Source organism: Macrobrachium nipponense, chromosome 31, assembly GCF_015104395.2.
Source record: "Macrobrachium nipponense isolate FS-2020 chromosome 31, ASM1510439v2, whole genome shotgun sequence".
Taxonomy (NCBI): Eukaryota; Metazoa; Arthropoda; class Malacostraca; order Decapoda; family Palaemonidae; genus Macrobrachium; species Macrobrachium nipponense.
The window spans coordinates 20,210,778-20,233,277 of NC_061093.1; the positions used below are offsets into that span (position 1 = coordinate 20,210,778).

At 35.6% G+C, this 22,500-nt stretch overlaps 1 protein-coding gene across 2 annotated transcripts in view; it reads right to left on the reverse strand.

Moving 5' to 3' along the window:
* The window catches only part of LOC135206669 (uncharacterized), an 80,606-nt gene that overhangs the window by 14,957 nt on the left and 43,149 nt on the right, over positions 1 to 22,500 (reverse strand). Inside the window, exon 1 of one of the 2 annotated variants that reach the window (XM_064238047.1) lies at positions 4,299 to 4,364. The exons of the other annotated variant lie outside the window; for it this stretch is intronic. The gene's annotated coding sequence lies outside the window, so the exon portion shown is untranslated. Of the gene's footprint in view, positions 1 to 4,298; positions 4,365 to 22,500 lie in introns of those variants that run through there. 2 annotated transcript variants of the gene reach the window in all.

A 22,500-nucleotide genomic window follows, 5' to 3' on the forward strand; every position in this document is an offset into this window, starting at 1 on the left:
TTAAACATAGATTTAACGATAAGAGAAACTTAAACGTAGCCCACACAAAGTCCAAAACTGATATATATATATATATATATATATATATATATATATATATTATATATATATATATATATATATATATATATATATACTATATATATATGCTGCGTGTGTGGGCAAGCATACGATTCTGAAGGACATTCTACAATACAAACTACGCTTTGATGAATTAGCCAGAGATGTATCATCGACCAAATATCATACAACGCAGTTCTGGCTTCACGCATGCATGAGACCTACATATCTATGAGCCATCTAAACACAAGGAACCCATCAATACTCCGGCGAAAGTGAAGAGGCGAGATCATCTCCGCAGGTAATCTGCCGTGACATCTTGGGAAAGTAGAGAAGAAAAGTAGACTTGGCACCAACGAAGACGCCTTCATATTATCTCCGCTCTTGACGTTTGGAGAAAGCCGAAGTGCCATACTATACGGACTGGGGTTTCAGCGCTCAAAATGCACGAATTGAAATGGTGTGATGGGAGAGGTGAAAGTGGGTACGTGACAGGGTATGCCACAGAGAAAGTTTATATATGTTTATGTATATATATACATATGTGTGTGTGTGTTATATAATATATATATATATATATATATACACACACATATATATATATATATATATATATATATACATATATATATTATATATATATATATATATATATATGTATATATATTAATATATAGATTTATATTTAGTATATAGTATATATATAAGTATGTATATGCATTAAGCTACAAATTCCTTTAATATCTAATTCGCTATACCTTGGAATTAATATATTTTCATATATGTTAACCGAAAGGGAAAAAATTCCCCATCAGTTAACATATATGAAAATATATTAATTCCGAGGTAGAACGAATTAGATATTAAAGGACATTTGTAGGTTAATGCGTATATATGAATCACGGTGATGTGATAAGACTCATATATATGTATACACACACACACATATATATATATATATATATATATATGAAATGAGTAAATGAACCAGTGAAATGTATGAAATGTGAAGTTGTTTATGTGTATAGTATAAAAAATGAAATTATTATAGCTTTCCCTTTTAAATCATGAGGGCATTTTACTTGTTTCAGTGATTTGAATTTAATTTGAATTTCTTAAATATATATGCGTACTCTTTGCTAACATTTAATAAAGTATATCTAACTAATACAGAAATACATACGAATATATAACATTTACAAATAGAACAGAATATAGAATTTAGGCCAAAGGCCAAGCGCTGGGGCATATGAGGACATTCATCGCTGAAAGGGAAATTGACGGTATGGTTTGAAAGGTGTGACAAGAGGAAGACCTTGCAGTTGCACTATGAAACAATTCATAGGAAAGGGTGGAAACTAAGGCGGAAGGAAAGAATGGGAATGGAGGTACAGTAAAAGGAATGAAAGTGGTTGCAGCTAGGGGCCGAAGTGACTCTGCATAAAGCCTTCAGAGACTGCTGTTAAATATTGACGGATATTTTTTAAAGTCGATCTTAAACGGATAAAAAAAACAAAAAACATCGACTCAATTTTTTCTCGAGATATTGTTGACACACTCTTAAGCTATTAAATGAGAGTTAGCTTAACAGCTCTTTATCCCTAATAGTTTTAAAGCAATAACAGCTTTCACGACGCATACTAAAATACCTCTTTTTCTTTTTTTCTTTTAGTGCAGATTTTGACTTCAGCAGTTAGGAGCAGAATCTAGGTGGAAATAGTCTTTCGATAAAAAAATCATTTAGTTATATGCGCTTTTGTAACCCAAGTCAATATTTGAGCAAAAGTCCCTTAGTAATGTCTACAGTGCACGGCATGAGTTCCATTTACGGCAATACCCCCTACGGAGAAAATTTCCATATAGTTACACTCCCACTGACCTTCTAACTATAATTATGATAATCGAAGCAAGTTTTAAGTAAATACTAACTCTGATGTCACTCCACGAAGATTATTATTATTATTATTATTGGCAGAGATAACTTTACCAACACCAAAGATATCAGTCAACTTGTTATCTGAAGAAGGATAACATGCCACAAATTCCTTAGATAAGACATCAATATGTATAATCATCAAGATTATAAATACTGGTGCATATTCTTTACAATTATACAGTTGTTCATTAATAATAATAATAATAATAATAATAATAATAATAATAATAATAATAATAATAATAATAATAATAATCAGATACAGCGCAGGAATAGTCGATTGGACGAAGGCAGAACTTCGCACCATAGACCAGAAAACGAGGAAACATATGACAATACACAAAGTACTACACCCAAGAGCAAATACGGACAGACTATACATAACACGAAAGGAAGGAGGGAGGGGACTACTAAGCATAGAGGACTGCGCCAACATCGAGAACAGAGCACTGGGGCAATATATGAAAACCAGTGAAGACGAGTGGCTCAAGAGTGCATGGGAAGAAGGACTGATAAAAGTAGACGAAGACCCAGAAATATACAGAGACAGGAGAATGACAAGCAGAACAGAGGAATGGCACAACAAACCAATGCACAGACAATACATGAGACAGACTAAATAACTAGCCAACGATGACTCGTGGCAATGGCTACTGAGGGGAGAGCTCAAGAAGGAAACTGAAGGAATGATAACAGCGGCACAAGATCAGGCCCTAAGAACCAGATATGTTCAAAGAACGATAGACGGAAATAACATCTCTCCCATATGTAGGGAGTGCAATACGAAAAATGAGACCATAAACCACATAGCAAGCAAATGTCCGGCACTTGCACAGAACCAGTACAAAAAGAGGCATGATTCAGTAGCAAAAGCCCTCCACTGGAACCTGTGCAAGAAACATCAGCTACCTTGCAGTAATAAGTGGTACAAGCACCAACCTGAAGGAGTGATAGAAAACAATCAGGCAAAGATCCTCTGGGACTATGTTAGCAGAACAGATAGGGTGATACATGCAAATAGACCAGACGTGACTTTGATTGACAAAATCAAGAAGAAAGTATTACTCATTGATGTCGCAATACCATGGGACACCAGAGTTGAGGAGAAAGAAAGGGAAAAAATGGATAAGTATCAAGACCTGAAAATAGAAATAAGAAGGATATGGGATATGCCAGTGGAAATTGTACCCATAATCACAGGAACACTAGGCACGATCCCAAGATCCTTGAAAAGGAATCTGGAAAAACTAGAGGCTGAAGTAGCTCCAGGACTCAAGCAGAAGAGTGTGATCCTAGAAACGGCGCACATAGTAAGAAAAGTGACGGACTCCTAAAGGAGCAGGATGCAACCCGGAACCCACACTATAAATACCACCCCAGCGAATGGAGGACAGTGATAGAGCAAAAAAAAAAATAATAATAATAATTTTTATTATTATTATTATTTGTAGTAGTAGTAGTAGTAGTAGTAGTAGTAGTAGTAGTAGTAGTAGTAGTAGTAGTGATTCATATAAATTATTCGGGCTACAAATGTCCTTTAATATCTCATTCGCTCTACCTCGGAATTAATCTATTTTCATATATGTAAACCGAAGGGGAAGTTTTTAGTTAATATAATTTTGGCTGCAAACGAACAAAGATAAAGCATAATTATGACACAAGAGAAATCGAAAAGATATAGATTCACAATTCACAAGGGTTAATGAAAAGATAGTGATTAATATCGCTATCAAACATTGCTATCACCATCAGTGCAGCGTCTCCCTCGATTACCATTTCATATTCACATTGTGAGATCGAGCATTTGTCAGTCGTACAACAACCGATGAAAATAAGTTTTTTTAAGAGTTAATGTCGCAACGTTCGTTAAAGGAAAGGTGATAATTGTTTTCTGTAATTCACTGAGGCAGACCCTAGATACTGCGATGACAGTTTAAATAACCATAAATCAATGAGTCACTGGCTAATACTGCTCACTTTCGGTAATAAGAAATATATGGTAGTTTCACAATACACATACATTTAAAAAACCGTAAGCATTAAAAAAAAATTGTGTATATTATACATATAAACGTCCATTTACACTGTCTCCCAACCCAAGGCTGCTATCTCGCCTCCAGCGCACTGTCTCACCACAATGAACACCCACAAATCAATGAAATTGCGAGATAATCAGACGTCATTCGATCAGACGGCCATCTTCACATTGATGTACGAAGTGAATGAACACTAAGTAAATTACACCCAGCAATTTAAACCAGCAAAAATTAAATAAAAAAGAATAATAATAATTCTAGAGAACCGGAACACGCTTGACGCTCGTCCGTCGTTTTCGGGAGGACTAAGAGGGCCCTTTTCTGACTCCGTGTAAATTGCACCTTTGATAAGGAGATACAGTCGCCTCTTATCTCGTTGCTTATCTCTCTATCAGTGATTGTGATATGGCCGTTGAATTTTCATTCCCCAGGCGGGTGGAAACGCATTAAATAGCGTCTGCGAAGTTCTTGATTTTTCCTTGTTCTATTTGTGTCAGCTCGTATTAAATGACTCGTCAAAATATAGTATGACAATTTTGACGTTTATAGATCATTACTGCCACCCACTATTGTTACACAAATATGCGTTACTCTTAAGGTTACATTACACTGTTATTAGTGAAATAATGTTTGCTTTGGTTTTCTAAAAAAGAAAAAAAAGGACTATTATAAATACTTAAATCCAATCAAAAATAAAAACATACAAAATACACGCAGAAAACCAAATATACGTCCACATAAAACAAATCGACGAGGAAACTCGAAAAATTAAATGGTCGACAATTAATTACAATAAAACAAACACAAAAGCGCTGCCGAGTAATTCAAATAACTTGCATCTAATGTACTAAGTGTCCACATAGACCCCTGAACGTTGATGCATAATATTACAAACACGAGATGGCCAACATGTTTCGTGAACCAGTTCTTAAACAGTCATTCTACGTCTTTGTATTGAATTTAATATATTTAGGCCAAATGCCAAGCACTTATACTTATGAGGTCAATCAGCGCTGAAACGTAAATTGACAGCGAAAGGTTTCAAAGGTGTAACGGGAGGAAAACCTTAAAGCAGTTGCACAATGAATCAATTCTTAGGAAAGGGGGGAAAGGGAGATGGAAGAAAGAGAATATGAACGGAGGTACAGTGAAATGAATGAAAGGAGTTGCTGCTAGGGGCCGGAGGCATGCAGCAAAGAACCTTAAGTAATGCCTACAGTGCATGAGGTGCGCTGACATCACTAATCCCTTACTTTGTAAATCAATATTGCAAGTCCTTCGTTTTCAAATCTTCCCATCAAGTAACTTCGCAATTAGTATCACAGCTTCAAGAATGCAGCCATTAGCTTGGGCAGTTTTTGTCATGTTAAAGCAACGGAGTTATAACGGTAAATTTTGTGAGTTGTAACAATTACATTTTAAATTGATTTGTTAACGTAATTTTTATACAATAGTCTCTCCCTCCCTATCACAAGCATACACGCGGGCTCGCGTGCACACCATATCTATCTATCTATCTATCTATCTATCTATCTATCTATCTTATCCTATCTATCTATCTATCTATCTATATATATATATATTAAACGAGTTTTTAGGACCAAAGGACACTCGTTTAAACAAATTAAACAAACAGGCAACTTCTCCTACCTCGTTCGTTGCACATCGTTCTGGCATTAGCTAAAAATGCAAACTGGGATAATGAATCCCCGTAGATACAGAATATACTTTTTATTTCCCAAATTAGCTAACATTAAATGGAACAAAATAAATACACTAAAGGGGAGTTAGAAGAATGAAGTCTGACCCCCAAAAACAATTCAATACCACACCTTTTTTAAGATATATATATATATATATATATATATATATATATATATATATATATATATTATATGTGTGTATGTGTGTGTGTGTGTGTATACGTGTGTATTATAACCTAACGTCAATTGCCAGAAAAAACGAGCAAATTTGGCCCAAATCTGGCGGAAGTTCCGTCCAAATGGCCTCTTATTGGCGAAAAAGCGACAATAAAAAACGACAGAAAAATACACAAAGGCAAAGTCAGAACATTCAAAAACGACAATCAACTTAAAATGGTAATTTCACTCAAAGGACACTGAGGAAACAGGATATATATATATATATATATATATATATATATATATATATATATATATATATATATATATATTATATATATATATTATATATATATATATATATATATATATATATATATATATATATATATATACATATATATTTATAAATGTATATATGCATGTGTACATACATAAATATGCATATGTAGTGATTTACGTACGTATGTATGCACGTACGTACGTATCTAGCACTAAAATAAGACACGTACGTTCCCAACAACTTTTTCTCGACATGACAAATTTTTATGTCGAAATAACAGCTGCTTCTTCGTATGACGTCATGTAATTCCAGGGGCGTCCGGTGTAATTCATACATATCAGGCAATGACGCCATCACTACTCGTAAGTCAAGTGTATGACAGCCATCTGGGTCAGTCATTTTGTGTCTGTAAAAGTTATGTGTATGTGTGTGTGTGTGTGTGTGTGTGTGTTCGTAAGGAAATGCATTTATGACATTATTTAGTGAGACGACGAAACAAAACGGTAAAAAATGTGGCGAAGTATCGTCTACGCAATCGAGTTCTCTGCACAGCCGCTATACCGTATTATCAAAACCACCGAAAACATATCTATCTTTTGGTGGTCTCGGTATAATTCCGCATGAGCCGCGGCCCATGAAACTTTAATCACGGCCCGTAGGTGGCCTATCCTATATCATGGATAACTTTAATCTTAAATTCACTGAAAACTACTGAGGCTAGAGGGCTGAAATTTGGTAGGTTTGATGATTGAAAGGTGGATGATCAACATAAGAATTTGCAGCCCTCTAGCCTCAGTAGTTTTTAAGATCTGAGGGCGGACGGAAAGAGCGCGGACAGAAAAAAGTGAGGAAGGACAGACAAAGCCGGCACAATAGAGAAAACTAAAAACTGAAGCCAGGTGACTTTTAATTATATTATTTGCATTGGTGACATTTGCTGCATTCTCGTATGACACGATCATGTCCTCACGAAACTATGATAAGAGAGAGAGAGAGAGAGAGAGAGAGAGAGAGAGAGAGAGAGAGAGAGAGAGAGAGAGAGAGACCCTTCGATTATGTATGTATCATTCTAAATGAAGAAGAATGTGAAGGTCAGGTGACTGAGATAGAAAAATTCCGGAAGGACATTTAATTAAAAAATAAAGTACTGCACTGCTCAAAGAAACCCTAGGTTGTGGTAACACTGACGTAAGATACTTTATCTCCTCATACATCTGATAACAACAGATAATTATCATTCTATCCCCTAATGACTAAGAAGGATCGTAAGAATGTAGGAAGTGCATTTCATAGGAGAACGATACAATTAAAATCTATGTCATTGTCAGATTAAACTTAAAAGTCCAGTTGGTAGAGCACTCATTATCACTGATCTGGAGATGATACAAGGGGAACAGAAAACGGATAAACAGTGATAAAGGAATTATGGTATATCACTATGTACGGTCTTTGCGCCTGTCCTACTTCGGTTACTAAAAGTCTATAAGCAAATACCCATTTAATATCACAGCAAATTTAAATAAGAACGATAAAATCTCTAATTTATGGAAATGTTTTTATCCTTCACAGCCAAAGCCTCGTTACTGTAGGAGATGAATCACTAACCGAACCTGAGAAATCTGTCTTCAGTGGACGTTCGTATCTCTTTACGACAGAGAATTTAATTTTTATTGCAAATAAGAACTTGGCAATAAAACATGATTTCTTTGGCTTTGATGAAAGATTAATACTACAGACGGAATGAGGAATCTGTCTTCAATGGACGTTCGTATCTCTTTACGACAGGGAATTTGATTTTTAATGCAAATAAGAACTTGGCAATAAAACATGATTTCTTTGGATTTGATGAAAGATTATTACTCCAGACAGAACAGGTGATTTGTCGTGATTACCTCCAAGCAATACTTGGCAGTTAAACTACGAGATATCACATAAAAAAAAAATTGGAATACCGGAGATAAGGGGTTGAAAAAATCGATTCACATTTAGCTTGTCTGATGATAAAAACATTTTATGCTTTTCCAGAGAGCTCTCCTACCACTGCAACAACAACAACAACAACAAATAACAAAGTAGTTTGTAAGCTTACTCACCGAGCAAGCGATAAAATACAAGTCCTGGGAAACGATACGAGTTAATATCCCGTTTGTGGGGTCTCGTGACGCCAGACCGAATTTTCATCTTCGTCAAATGACGTCGACAAAATTCCTTTTGTCACAGAAAATCGTCTTTGTTATGACTCAACGTAGAAGCGATGACGCGTTACGCAAAGAAATTGGTGTAAGTAAGTTTGGATCATGTTACGTAAGAAGAGAGATAAGATTACGTTTAGTTCAGTTTTAAAACAGAAACAGGACGCAGGGAGGCAGCTCACAGAAAAGGACTGTCTGTGTCCGTGTGTGTGTGTGTGTGTGTGTGTTTAATTGTACAAATACCTTTAATCAATAGATTAAACTCATCTCTGTCTCATATCGTACTATTACCACCATCATCACCACATTATTATTATTATTATTATTATTATTATTATTATTATATTATTCCGAAGAAGAATCTCTTTCAAACAAACTTCATTGACAAGAATGGGCCTCTGGATGCAGCTGAGTTTATGTTGCAATTTTTCAATCTATTATTATTATTATTATTATTATTATTTGTAGTAGTAGTAGTAGTAGTAGCAGTAGTAGTAGTAGTAGTAGTAGTAGTAGTAGTAGTAGTAGTAGTAGTAGTAGCAGCATTTGCATTGCTATTTCTCAGTCGCTCGAATGAGTTTCTTCGTATATCACGTTCCAAATTTTCGTGATTCAGTTATACGTAACAGCAAGTAAAATACTATTATTATTATTATTATTATTATTATTATTATTATTATTATTATTATTATTATTATTATTATTAGTAATGAGTGAGGAAACCGACTTCTAAAAATCATAAAACAGTCAATCTTTTAATACCAATAGACAGGAGAAAGCGACAAGACATGACAGCTCTCAACACGAGAAGTTGCAAGACACACTTCAGTTTCCAACGGCGAGAACGTGAACAACTGCATCGATAAAGTGTCAGTCTATTCTTTTTTTAAAAAATATGTTGCAATTCGGCAACATTACCGCATGACACGATTCCCTTCTTGCGATACCCATAGTACCCACGCTCCTCGAAAATTATCACAGGCATCACAGATAATATTTCCTCTAATTCTACCATTATCATTCATATTACAATGTGCATCACAATATTTCCTTCGTTAATATTTATATTCTGCATTTAATTCTTATATAATCTGAATTAAAATACGGTATATTTTCATTATCATCTAAATATATATATATTCATGCAGACTGCAGACGTCATCAGCAACTGTTACAAGAAAAGAGAGAGAGAAGAGAGAAGGGAAGAGAGAGAGAGAGATAGAGAGAGAGAGAGGAGAGAGAGAGAGAGAGCGAGAGAGATTTAGAGAGAGAGAGGAGAGAGTTTTAAAAAGTTATTTTAGGAGAGTGCAATGAAATGTATCAAGGACAACTTTTCCTTCAACAATGCCCCCCCCCCCCTTCCCCCCCCCCTCTCTCTCTCTCTCTCTCACTCTCTCTCTCTTTCACAGGATGATTCTAACGGAAGTGAAGATGCTTAATATTCACAGCATCGCAGCCAGGTGCTTTGTCGTTCCCAGTACAGAGCACTTCACAATTCAGCTGTTGAATACCATTCAGCAACTCCCTGTCCACGAGGAATACGCGAGCATTGGATACACACACGCACATGCGCACACACACATACACACATATCCATATCTATCTATCTACCTACTTATATATATATATATATATCATATATATATATATATATATACACACACATATATATATATACAATATATATACATATATATTTACACATATGTGTGCGTGTGTGTTTAAGTGTACGTATGCATGCATGTAACATATAAAATAACAGTATAAATCTAAGTATAAATATAAAAATATATACGATCATCTTCCTGAAGGAAAAGCTAAAAAACTAAAAAATCCTGTCAAATAAACGCACAACATATTTCAACTCTTAAACTCAAGGGAAACCCTAAAACAAAATAAAAAAAGGGAAACGAAATGAGGGAAAAAATATACTAGATAGAATTAACTGTAAATGGAGAGAGAGAGAGAGAGAGAGAGAGAGAAAGAGAGAGAGAGAGAAAGAGAGAGAACAAAGCTGCCCTAAAAACGGAACAATGACATTTTTTTTATTTTCTTTATTCCAATTCCTACCATCGCCAATCCATTTGACCTTCTCTCCTATTGACAATTTGCAAAAGCGACTGACCATCCCAATACTCCGTTGGACGATTCGTCACTTGTCACTATAGCCGGTGGAGGAGGAGGAGGAGGAGGAGGAGGAGGGGGTGGAGGAGGAGGAGGAGGAGGGGGTGGATGAAGGGCCGAGTTTTCTCCTTAGTTCCCACCAAAGTATTTGGACTGTGACGAAACCACACAATCGTTTACCAACTCCCCTTCCCCCAACCATACCAACAATGCACCCCCACCCCCGCTCTCCTTCCCTGGCCCCAACACGCTCACAAGAAATCCAGAGTTCTTCTTTCCCCCTGATACACACGAACACGGTGACCGCGTACGGACACGCCCACTTTCTTACCTGCCTCCCTCTCTCTCTCTCTCTCTCTCGCTCTCTCTCTTTCTCTTTCTCTTCTGATTTAATGATGAATGGTTTTACTAAATAATTTAATATTTATTCTCTCTCTTTTATTCTTCTGGTTTCATGGGACGAATGGGTGTTTTTTTTTTTTTTTTTTTTTTACCATAATTTTAATATTCTCTCTCTCTCTCTCTCTCTCTCTCTCTCTCTCTCTCTCTCTCTCTCTCTCTCTCTTAGTCTTCTTGTTTCTGGACGAATGGTTTTTACCAGTTAATTTAATATTTATTTTCTCTCTCTCTCTCTCTCTCTCTCTCTCTCTCTCTCTCTCTCTCTCTCTCTCTCACACACACACACACACATTCTTCTGGTTCCAATAACGAATATTTAATTCACTCCCAAACAAATCGTCGCTTGAATAAATTACGAGCAAAGTCGTATTATTTAGATGAAATGTAAAATAAAAAATTAAAATAAAAGAGAACAGACAATGACTTATTCATAACATCACTGAAGTTCATTTTCCCACGGCAATCCGGTCATCTTGCAAAGAAAGTGTCAGTGACGTGAGGTCTGCAGAAAACGACACCAGTCAACATGTCATGAAAAAATAAATGGGTAAAATTGCTCCACTTAGCGCGAGCGAAAACAAGTATAAATAAGTAAAGAATGCGCCGAAGTTTCTTCGTTTTCTATCCATCGTACTATGATGAAGGCTACAGAAAACAGACCTATCTTTCGGTGGTCTCTGTATAATTCTGTATGAGCCGCTGACCATGAAAAATAAACAATGGCCCGGTCGTGGCTCGGCCTATATCGTTGACAGAAGCACGATTATGGCTAACTTTAACCTTAAATAAAATAAAAACCACTGAGACTAGAGGGCTGCAATTTGGTATGTTTGATGGGTGGAAGGTGGATGATCAACATACCCATTTGCAAGCATTCTAATCTCAGTAGTTTTTAAGACCTGAGAGCGGACAGAAAAAGTGCAGACGGACAGATAAAGCCGGCACAAGAGTTTTCTTTTCAGTAAACTATATTATCCGCAGTTACAAGAAGTACTTATCCCTCCCTTTGAGAATCTTAATGACAAGAGTTTGGGAACAAAGTCTGCCTGTATTGAAATTGAGGTAAAAAGACAGACTTGGCCCTAACCCCCAGGTTCACTTTGTTGACTTGTTTCCTGTTTGTTGAAGTTCCCCTGCTCCTTAAGCTTAGTTTTTTTTTTACTATTTCTTACTCTTACTCAGGTTTTGATTTCAGTAATTTCATTAGTTTTCACTGCTCTAGTATTTGGTGTCGTACATATTTGTTACGCTTGGTATTCTTCCTTTCAAGGTCTAGAGATTTTTCTCTAGACCTTCTTTCATTCATCCGTGAAGTCTATTTTTTCATTTATATTCAATAATTGTTATATATATATATATATATATATATATATATATATATATATATATGTGTGTGTGTGTGTGTGTGTGTGTGTGTGTGTGTGTGTGTGTGTGTGACTGGTAAAAATGTTCCGTTACAACAGAATTCCATCTAATAAAAGAAGCCTTAAAAACGCCAAAATATAGACAGTAAGCACTATGTTTCAGAGACTGCTGTCCCCTTCTTCAGGTAGGTAATGAATGAAAAGGTACAGAAAAGGCGGTACTTATACCAAGAGGTCCATCCCCCAGGTAAGCTGTTTCACTAGGTCACCCCAGTTGATATTTCTCTTTAATCTTCTATGATATCCGAATCACAGGCGCCCTTTGCGATATTCATTATATATATATATATATATATATATATATATATATATATATATATATATATATATCACACATACATATATATATATATATTATATATATATATATATATATGATGCATGTATGTATGTATATGTATATATACTTATACATACATATATATATATATATATATATATATACTTATACATACATACATATATACGTATATATATATATATATATATTTATATATATATATATATATATATATATATAGTAGGTGGATCTATTCTCTGTTTAAAAAAATATTCGGAAGAGATGAAGTCTCTTTGGAAGCCAATACTGGAGTCATTGATGGGATGTGGGGAAGAAGAAGTACAATGCCTTATGGACGAAAAAAAAAAGGTTAAATCTCCCGTGGATATAAAGAAGACATGAAAAAAAAACAAAGGGGGGGGGGGGATTTCAATAAACGCGGATAAAAAGAAAAGGAAGGGCAGGGGGTGGGCAGGGGTGAGGGTTGCGTGATTGAAAGAGTGGAGGGAATAGATGACTGAAAAGCTAAGTTAGGAAGAAGATGAGGAAGACCTTGAAAGTGCCTGACAGACGGCGTGAGAATATCCAAGAAGCGTGAGAGTGCGTGCAGGATGGAGGGGAACGGCTCTGTGTTCGTTCTTCAGAGGGTTCGACGCACTGTTAATGAACCATCTTTGAATGGAGCATAAAGCGCTTATAATGTTGTGGGACTTTTGGGAATTTTGATGAGCTTACTCCCAGTAACGAAAAAACACTTTAATGCTGTTACATATATTTACATACATATTTATACACATATGTTTGATTTTAAATCCCCCCCCCCCCCAAAAAAACAAAAAAATAATTATTTATATAAACAAAGTTACAGCCACGAAGGAAAATTGAAACACCGGAGATGCTAAGCACTTTCGTCTTCTTAACCGACGAGTTAATCCTTAGGCCGCTTCTTAAGCAGGTGTGCAAGAACATCCGACTACCGGACAAGTCGCCAGACGGGAGTTAATGAGGCCAGAAGACACCAGGGAATAGTTTAATTCCCATCCTTCTTGGTTCACCAATACAGACTTACCGCAGCTACATATGCTTTGTAAATACATTCTATGGCCATATTTTACCAGTGATCAGGAGCACATAAGGAAGCGCTCGAAATATATAGTTGGAACGTTCAAATAGAGTTTTATGGGCCTTTTATCTTCATATATATATATAATATATATATATATATATATATATTATATATATATATATATATATATATATATATATATATATATATATATATTTTATATACTTATGTATATATGTAAATATATTTATATATATTTATATACATATATATATATACTATATATATTATATATATATATATTAATATACACATATATATATATATATATATATATATATATACATATATATATATACTATATATATATATATATATATATATATATATATGTATTAAGCGAATTCCACAGGAAAATGATAGTCGGAAATCCAAGCGCTCTTATTTATGAAGTCACGTGCATCTACAGTGATTTTTTAAGCATATATATATATATATATATATATATATATATATATCTATATATATATATATAGATTTATATATATATATAGGATATATATATATATATATATATATATATATATATATATATATTTCTCCGACACGAAAAACAAAAAATAAGATGTGGGTAAATTCAGGACGCTTGTAACAGTAACCTACATTTCGCAAAGCTTCACAAAGCTCTCTACAAATAGACGATACGCTGGGAGACCATGAAGCATCCGTGAATACAAGACGGCACCATGACGATGGCCACAGATAAATAAAAGAAAAATACCACAACAAATAAAAATAAAACGACGAACTAAACAAATACTTTCACTGAGTCATCTAAAACAGAATGAACACAATATAACACTGAGGTGTGAATGCTATACTTTTTTTTTTTTTGGTAAAGATGACGTACCTTTGTGTAGTTTTAAAGACACAACAGAGCTGACACATGAGAAAGGGATAGATTAATTTGCGTTTACACACAAATACACATACATACATACATACATACATACATACATACATACATACATACATACATACATACATACATATGTATATATATATATGTGTGTGTGTGTGTCATAATAATGCCACACAACTTAATTGCGTACATACATTAAAATTTCTCGTATTAGGCTTCGATAAGACGGAATAGTTTAGAATTAGAAGCTCGATTCTTTCATTTACATCGCATAACAAGTTTCCCGAGACGTACAGTTCCTTTTACATATCACTTTCAAAGGAATGTGTAGCAACTGGATGCTACCCCACAAGAGAAGAAATTTCACTCATATTCTTTGCTCGTGGGGAAATTTATCATCCAGTTCATGAGGTTGTCAGAGGTATTCAGGAATAAAATCCGACCTCATCGGGTAACATCAATTTCTGCCAAAGTTTCATCAGGAAAATGAGTTCGAAAGAGACACAAGTATAAACGAGATGTAGAAATAACGTCCTTCGTATATTAGGCGAAATGTATTGTAATATACAAATCGCTCAATTCGTCAAACAAAAATCAGATGAGCTTGGCAAAGTTCCCAGAAGCTTGAGAGAGAGAGAGAGAGAGAGAGAGAGAGAGAGAGAGAGAGAGAGAGAGAGAGAGAGAGAGAGAGAGAGAGAGAGAGAGAATTTTGATCTTATATGACAAAACTCGTACCGACCATATTTGAATATCTGTTAGGTAAGATGTTCATGAGACCCAGATAACTGACGCAGAGAGAGAGAGAGAGAGAGAGGAGAGAGAGAGAGAGAGCATCATCCTTCATCTTTCTCATAAACGCTGCAACCCCTAATTACAGCCTCGCTAACAACTACCAAAATGGCAGAACTCCAGGTGATAACGACCAGTGCCAACGACTTGAAAACATAACTGGCGAAGAGTAACAGCTAGTAACAGCTACTATATAGTAACGGTATCCCCTCCATACGAAGATTCAAAACTCGTAGTAGTACGAAGTGAAAATTATTGTGCCCCCAAACCATCACGGCTTCGAATCACGCTTTACATTTTATATTCGCAACGAGAGAGAGAGAGACCTTACCTTACCTTACAGACCTTACATCTTGTTCGGGTTGCCCCAGGTCCCTCAGTGTGAGGCACCTCTAATGTCTACCAGAGAGTTGCTAGTACATCTTCCGGTATATTTTGCATCTTCCAATCTTGGATGGTCTGGGATGCAGTTTAGATATTTGTCGAGCTTATTCTTAAACACATCTACGCTCACTCCTGATATATTCCTCAGATGAGCTGGCAACGCATTGAATAGACGCTGCATTATCGATGCTGGTGCGTAGTGGATTAATGTCCTGTGTGCTTTCCTTATTTTTCTGGTATAGTTTTGGCACTATTAATCTACCTCTGCTTGCTCATTTCTGATATTTTTAGTTCCATGTATATTTTCTGCTATTCCTTCTATCTGTTTCCATGCCTGAATTATCATGTAGCGTTCTCTTCTCCCTTTCTAGACTATATAATTTTAAGAATTGTAGTCTTTCTTTCCCAGTAGTCTAGGTCCTTAACTTCTTCTATTCTAGCTGTAAAGGACCTTTGTACACTCTCTATTTGTGCAATATCCTTTTGATAGTGTGGGTACCATATCATATTGCAATATTCAAGTGGACTACGAACATATGTTTTATAAAGCATAATCATGTGTTCAGCTTTTCTTGTTTTGAAGTGCCGTAACAACATTCCCATTTTTGCTTTACATTTTGCCAACAGAGTTGCTATTTGATTCATTGCATAACATGTTCCTATTCATCATCGCACCAAGGTCTTTAACTGCTTCCTTATTTGTTTGGATGGTCCTCATTATTAGGTCCCTTATATGCATATAGCTTTCTTTCTCTGTCTCCATAATTTATTGATTCAAATTTATCAGAGTTAAATACCATCCTATTTACCTCTGCCCAATCATATACTTTGTTAAGGTCTCTTTGTAGAGCGTTCCTATCTTCATCACAAGTAATTTCTCTACTTATTCTTGTGTCATCTGCGAAACTACTCACTACCGAATCCTTCACATTATTGTCTATGTCTTCAATCATAATAACAAACAGTATTGCAGCTAACACCGTACCTTGCGGCACACCAACCGGATATTACCTTGACTTCATCCGATTTCTCGTCGTTTGCAATAACTATCTGTTTTCTTGTGTAAAAATTCTTTTAACCATCTTCCTACTTTATTATCCACGATATTGTGTTTTCTAATTTTCTTCGCTAATATATTATGGTCTACTTTATCAAAAGCTTTTGCAAAGTCTAAATAAACCACATCTGTTTCATTTCCGCTTTTCATATTTTTGAATATGTTCTCACGGTGGACTAACAGTTGGGTTGTGTACTTTTTCCGGGTACGAAACCATGTTGTCCTTTATTAAAACAAATTATTTTTTATTAAATGTTTCATAATATTTTTCTTCATTACCTTTTGTTTCATACACTTTCATAATATGTGATGTTAGACTCACAGGCCTATAATTACTTGCCTCCTAGTCTTGATCCACTTTTGAAAGTAGGGGTAATATAGCTAATTTGTGCTCATCATAAATCTTGCCTGTATCTACACTTTGTCTTAATAATATTGCAAGTGGCTTTGCGATAGAATGAACTACTTTCTTTAACAAAATAGCAGGAATTCCATCAGGCCCTGCAGCAGCTCCATTTTTAATTTCATTAATAGCCTGCACAATATCAGCTTCATTAATATCTATGTCAGCTAAATATTCACTATTTTCATCCCTTACTTCTATATCATTATCTTCATATCTATTCTAGGGGTGAATTCTCTCTTATATCGTTCTGCCAGTATGTTGCAAATTTCTTTTTTGTTTTTTTCATTCGTTAATCTCCCTTCAATTCTCAGAGGGGCCTATTTCTATTCTATTCTTTTATTCATCTTCTTCGCATATGAGTATAATAGCTTGGGGTTTTGCTTGATATTTAATAGGGTTTTTTCTTCCAAGTCCCGTTTTTCATTTTCTTTTGATTGTATAATCTTTTGTTCTGCATTTTCTATCTTACTTTTTAGTTCTATAACTTTCCAGAGAGAGAGAGAGAGAGAGAGAGAGAGAGAGAGAGAGAGAATTTTAAGCCGTATAATCACGGTGTCTAGTTTTTAAATAAACATTTCATTTCATATGACGCTTCAAACACATGAAATTGAAATTATTAAAAGAGAGAGAGAGAGAGAGAGAGAGAGAGAGAGAGAGAGAGAGAGAGAGAGAGAGAGAGAGAGATTTTTCTATGTTAAAATTCACACTGCTTATTTCTGAATTCATCAAATATGATACTCAAGGGACCCAGTTAACTGACAAAGAGAGAGAGAGAGAGAGAGAGAGAGAGAGAGAGAGAGAGAGAGAGAGAGAGAGAGAGTAATTCCTCAATGCCTATGTATTTCGTTTGTATGATACTCATGAAACACGTGGAATTAGTTAACGAGAGAGAGAGAGAGAGAGAGAGAGAGAATTCTCGAACTTTCCCTTTTTTTTACCTCTGACACGATCTCAAATGGCATTTCCACAATCATCCATCACGAAGGAAGAAACAGCACAAGGAATTCAGAAAAAGTTATCACACGCTTTCTTATTTCTTTATTTAACGTTTTATTTTTCTTATGTCTTCTATGGTACAAACAAACGTCTATTGTCCTGTTGTTTTCTTAACAACTGTCTCTCTTTTCTATCTTGAAAACAAGAGATACTTTTATTTCCATATAAATAATTTATTTCCATTTTATCTATTATATTAAATGTTTAACTCAAATTCTTCTTAGTAATTGATCTCTTATGTCCTTATTTCCAATTTCGTCCTGTTATTCCTTTCAAATGAACACCTTAATATTCTTTGGAAGTGGTGGGCTTGTTCCGTATGAATAGGGTTCATCTTCTAAAATGATAGCAATAATAATATAATAATAAATAATCAATAATAATAATAAATAATAATAATAATAATAATAATAATAATAATAATAATAACTTGAAGGGAATAAAGATACCAGATGGGAGACAACATCAAACACTAGAATGAGACAGGATACAAATACCTGGGGAATGAATTGGGAATGGAAGGATGGAATATAAAACACCAAGAGATGAAAGTGGACCATCGATGCAGGAAAAGAATATATGCAGAGACTCAAGGCGATACTCAAGTCAAACTCAACGCCGGAAATATGATAAAAGCATAAACACATGGGCAGTGCCAGTAATCAGATACAGCGCAGGAATAGTGGAATGGACGAAGGCAGAACTCCGCAGCATAGATCAGAAAACCAGGAAACATATGACAATACACAAAGCACTACACCCAAGAGCAAATACGGACAGACTATACATAACACGAAAGGAGGAGGGAGAGGACTACTAAGTATAGAGGACTGCGTCAACATCGAAAACAGAGCACTGGGCAATATCTGAAAACCAGTGAAGACGAGTGGCTAAAGAGTGCATGGGAAAAGAAGAAGGACTAATAAAAGTAGACGAAGACCCAGAAATATACAGAGACAGAGAAAGACAGAAAGAACAGAGGACTGGCACAACAAACCAATGCATGGATTACATGAGGACAGACTGAAGAACTAGCCAGCGATGACAATTGGCAATGGCTACAGAGGGGAGAGCTAAAGAAGGAAAACTGAAGGAATGATAACAGCGGCACAAGATCAGGCCCTAAGAACCAGATATGTTGAAAATACGATAGACGGAAATAACTTCTCTCCCATATGTAGGAGGTGCAATGCGAAAAATGAAACCATAAACCACGATAGCAAGTGAATGCCCCGCACTTGCACAGAACCAGTACAAAAAGAGGCATGATTCAGTGGCAAAAGCCCTCCACTGGAGCCTGTGCAAGAAACATCAGCTACCTTGCAGTAATAAGTGTACGAGCACAACCTGAAGGAGTGATAGAAAACGATCAGGCAAAGATCCTCTGGGACTATGGTATCAGAACGGATAGGGTGATACGTGCAAACAGACCAGACGTGACATTGATTGACAAAGTCAAGAAGAAAGTATCACTCATTGAGGTCGCAATACCATGGGACACCAGAGTTGAAGAGAAAGAGAGGGAAAAAATGGATAAAGTATCAAGATCTGAAAATAGAAATAAGAAGGATATGGGATATGCCAGTGGAAATCGTACCCATAATCATAGGAGCACTAGGCACGATCCCAAGATCCCTGAAAAGGAATCTAGAAAAACTAGAGGCTGAAGTAGCTCCAGGACTCATGCAGAAGAGTGTTATCCTAGAAACGGCACACATAGTAAGAAAAGTGATGGACTCCTAAGGAGCAGGATGCAACCGGAACCCCACACTATAAATACCACCCAGTCGAATTGGAGGACTGTGATAGAGCAAAAAAAAAAAAAAAAAAAAAAAAAAAAAAAAAAAAAAAAAAAAAAAAAAAAAATAATAATAATAATAATAATTGAAAAAGAAAGCCCACAAAATCACTTTGTAACTTGTTGACCCAGGCTAACATCCCAAACATCTCTTGAAAACGGGCCACAGACAGGGCCTGAAAGTACTCGAGTGTGGAGTATAACTAAATGTAAATACTTAGAAGTAAACAAGTTACACAGTGATTTTGTGGGTTTCTTTTTCAATCTTCAGAAGAAAACTGAAAGAAGTTTTTGTTTGGTTAATAATAATAATAATAATAATCCCTGAAAAGGAATCTGGAAAAACTAGAGGCTGAAGTAGCTCCAGGACTCATGCAGAAGAGTGGTGATCCTAGAAACGTCACATAGTAAGAAAAGTGACGGACTCCTAAGGAGGCAGGATGCACCCCGGAACTCCACACTATAAATACCACCCAGTCGAATTGGAGGACTGTGATAGACCAAAAAAAAAACCAAAAAAAAATAAATAAATAAATAAAATAATAATAATAATATGTGAAGGTATTAGACCCTGTCTCAAACATGTGATGTTAAAAGAGGATGGCAGCATCAATGGAATTGATTTTATATGTGGTCTTTGCAGTTGTTCCTATAATTTTCTTCTCATCAGCAAATAGCAGCCCTGATAGAAGAAGATAATAAATAAGGAATTGAAAAGACCCATATATAAAATCAATTCAATGATGATGCCATCCTCTTTAACATAATAATAATAATAATAATAATAATAATAATAATAATAATAATAATAATAATAATAATAATAATTAGTAGGGAAAAACTCTCTATCACGAGAGTATATATAATGTTCTAAAGGGTCCACAATAATACAAAGTGTAAAAAGTCCGTGTATAATTTTGAAGACTACAGATAGCTTTCGAACCCTTCCCTGGGTTCATCTTCAGTCCCTGAAGATGAACCCAGGGAAGGGTTCGAAAGCTATCTGTAAAGTCTTCAAAATTATACACGGACTTTTACACTTTGTATTATTGTGGACCCTTTACAACAACAATAATAATAATAATAATAATAATAATAATAATAATAATAATAATAATAATAATAATAATAATGAGGATTTCCCTACACCGTAGATTTTCAAGATTTGCTTAAATAATTATGCTGGAACCTCCATTTGCAATGACCTTTTACAAATCGCTCAGTGGAGGAAACAACGCATCCATAAAAAACGATAATAACAGCAATAACAAAACACAAAATATACGAGGAGATGATCCATTATCTTCAACATCCCAGCTTTAAGTATGCGTCACTAGAAGAGAGAGAGAGAGAGAGAGAGAGAGAGAGAGAGAGAGAGAGAGAGAGAGAGGTTGGGATGGGGGGGAAGCAGGGGGAGGAAGCGTAACAGTCATTCCACTCATATTAGTTTAATGAGCGAAAAACACGCGAGAAAGAGAGGGAGAGTTCGTGGCATTAAAAGCAAGTTAGCAGAATCCACGGAGAGCGTCGCGTGATTTGAAATTCTGTCAGCCATATCTAGAGTAATGAATGCTATCATAATCCTTTTTGTGTCATCGTTCTTAAGAGTTTGGACGCATTGATGAATAAAATTGCCTCTATCAAATCGCTAGGACTGCTCACATTCTTAAAGGGTTCTCTCGCACTAATATTAGTTATTCATGTAGGATTCTACTCAATTTGACTCCTTTATAACTTTGCCCTTGTAGATGACGATCTCTCTCTCTCTCTCTCTCTTTCTCTCTCGTCGTATCACAGATTTAATCAAGATCCTCTAAGTAAATTTTACATACAACTTTTCTTTTTTAAAGAACACTCTCTCTCTCTCTCTCCTCTCTCTCTCTCTCCTCTCTCTCTCTCTCTCTCTCTCTCTCTCAGGATACAAAAAGCACACACCCACCTAATCAAGAACTCCGGAGCAATCAATTAGAAAGTGGCGAACAACCGCCTTACAAACATTTTATCACCAGAAAGACTCCCAACCCAGTAACTTCAGTGACCTGACCCCGCGACCCTGAGATGCCAAGTGCCTACCTACCCGTTACTCTTCGAACTTGTAATTACCGGCAAATAACAAAAGAAAGCTCCTCGCTGTTCGAGATGGAATGGGGTACCAGGTAGTTCCACATACCGTCTAATTAGTATTCTACGATGTTTATGCGAGGTCATCCTGGGTTACGGGTTCGAGCTGATGACAGGAGGTGTCAAAAGTGTGGTGACCGATGGCTGTAATTAATTAAGGAAACGGACACTCACAGTAGACGTCGATGGTGATGGTATGCGTGGCTCATTTTCTGGTTGGCATTGAAATCTCCCGTTTTGAAGCGTCGTATTGTACCAATTTAACAAACTGTTGGGTAAATTTGAGTCTGCCTTCATTAATAAAAAAAAGAGAGGTTATATATATATATATATATATATATATATATATATATATATATATATAT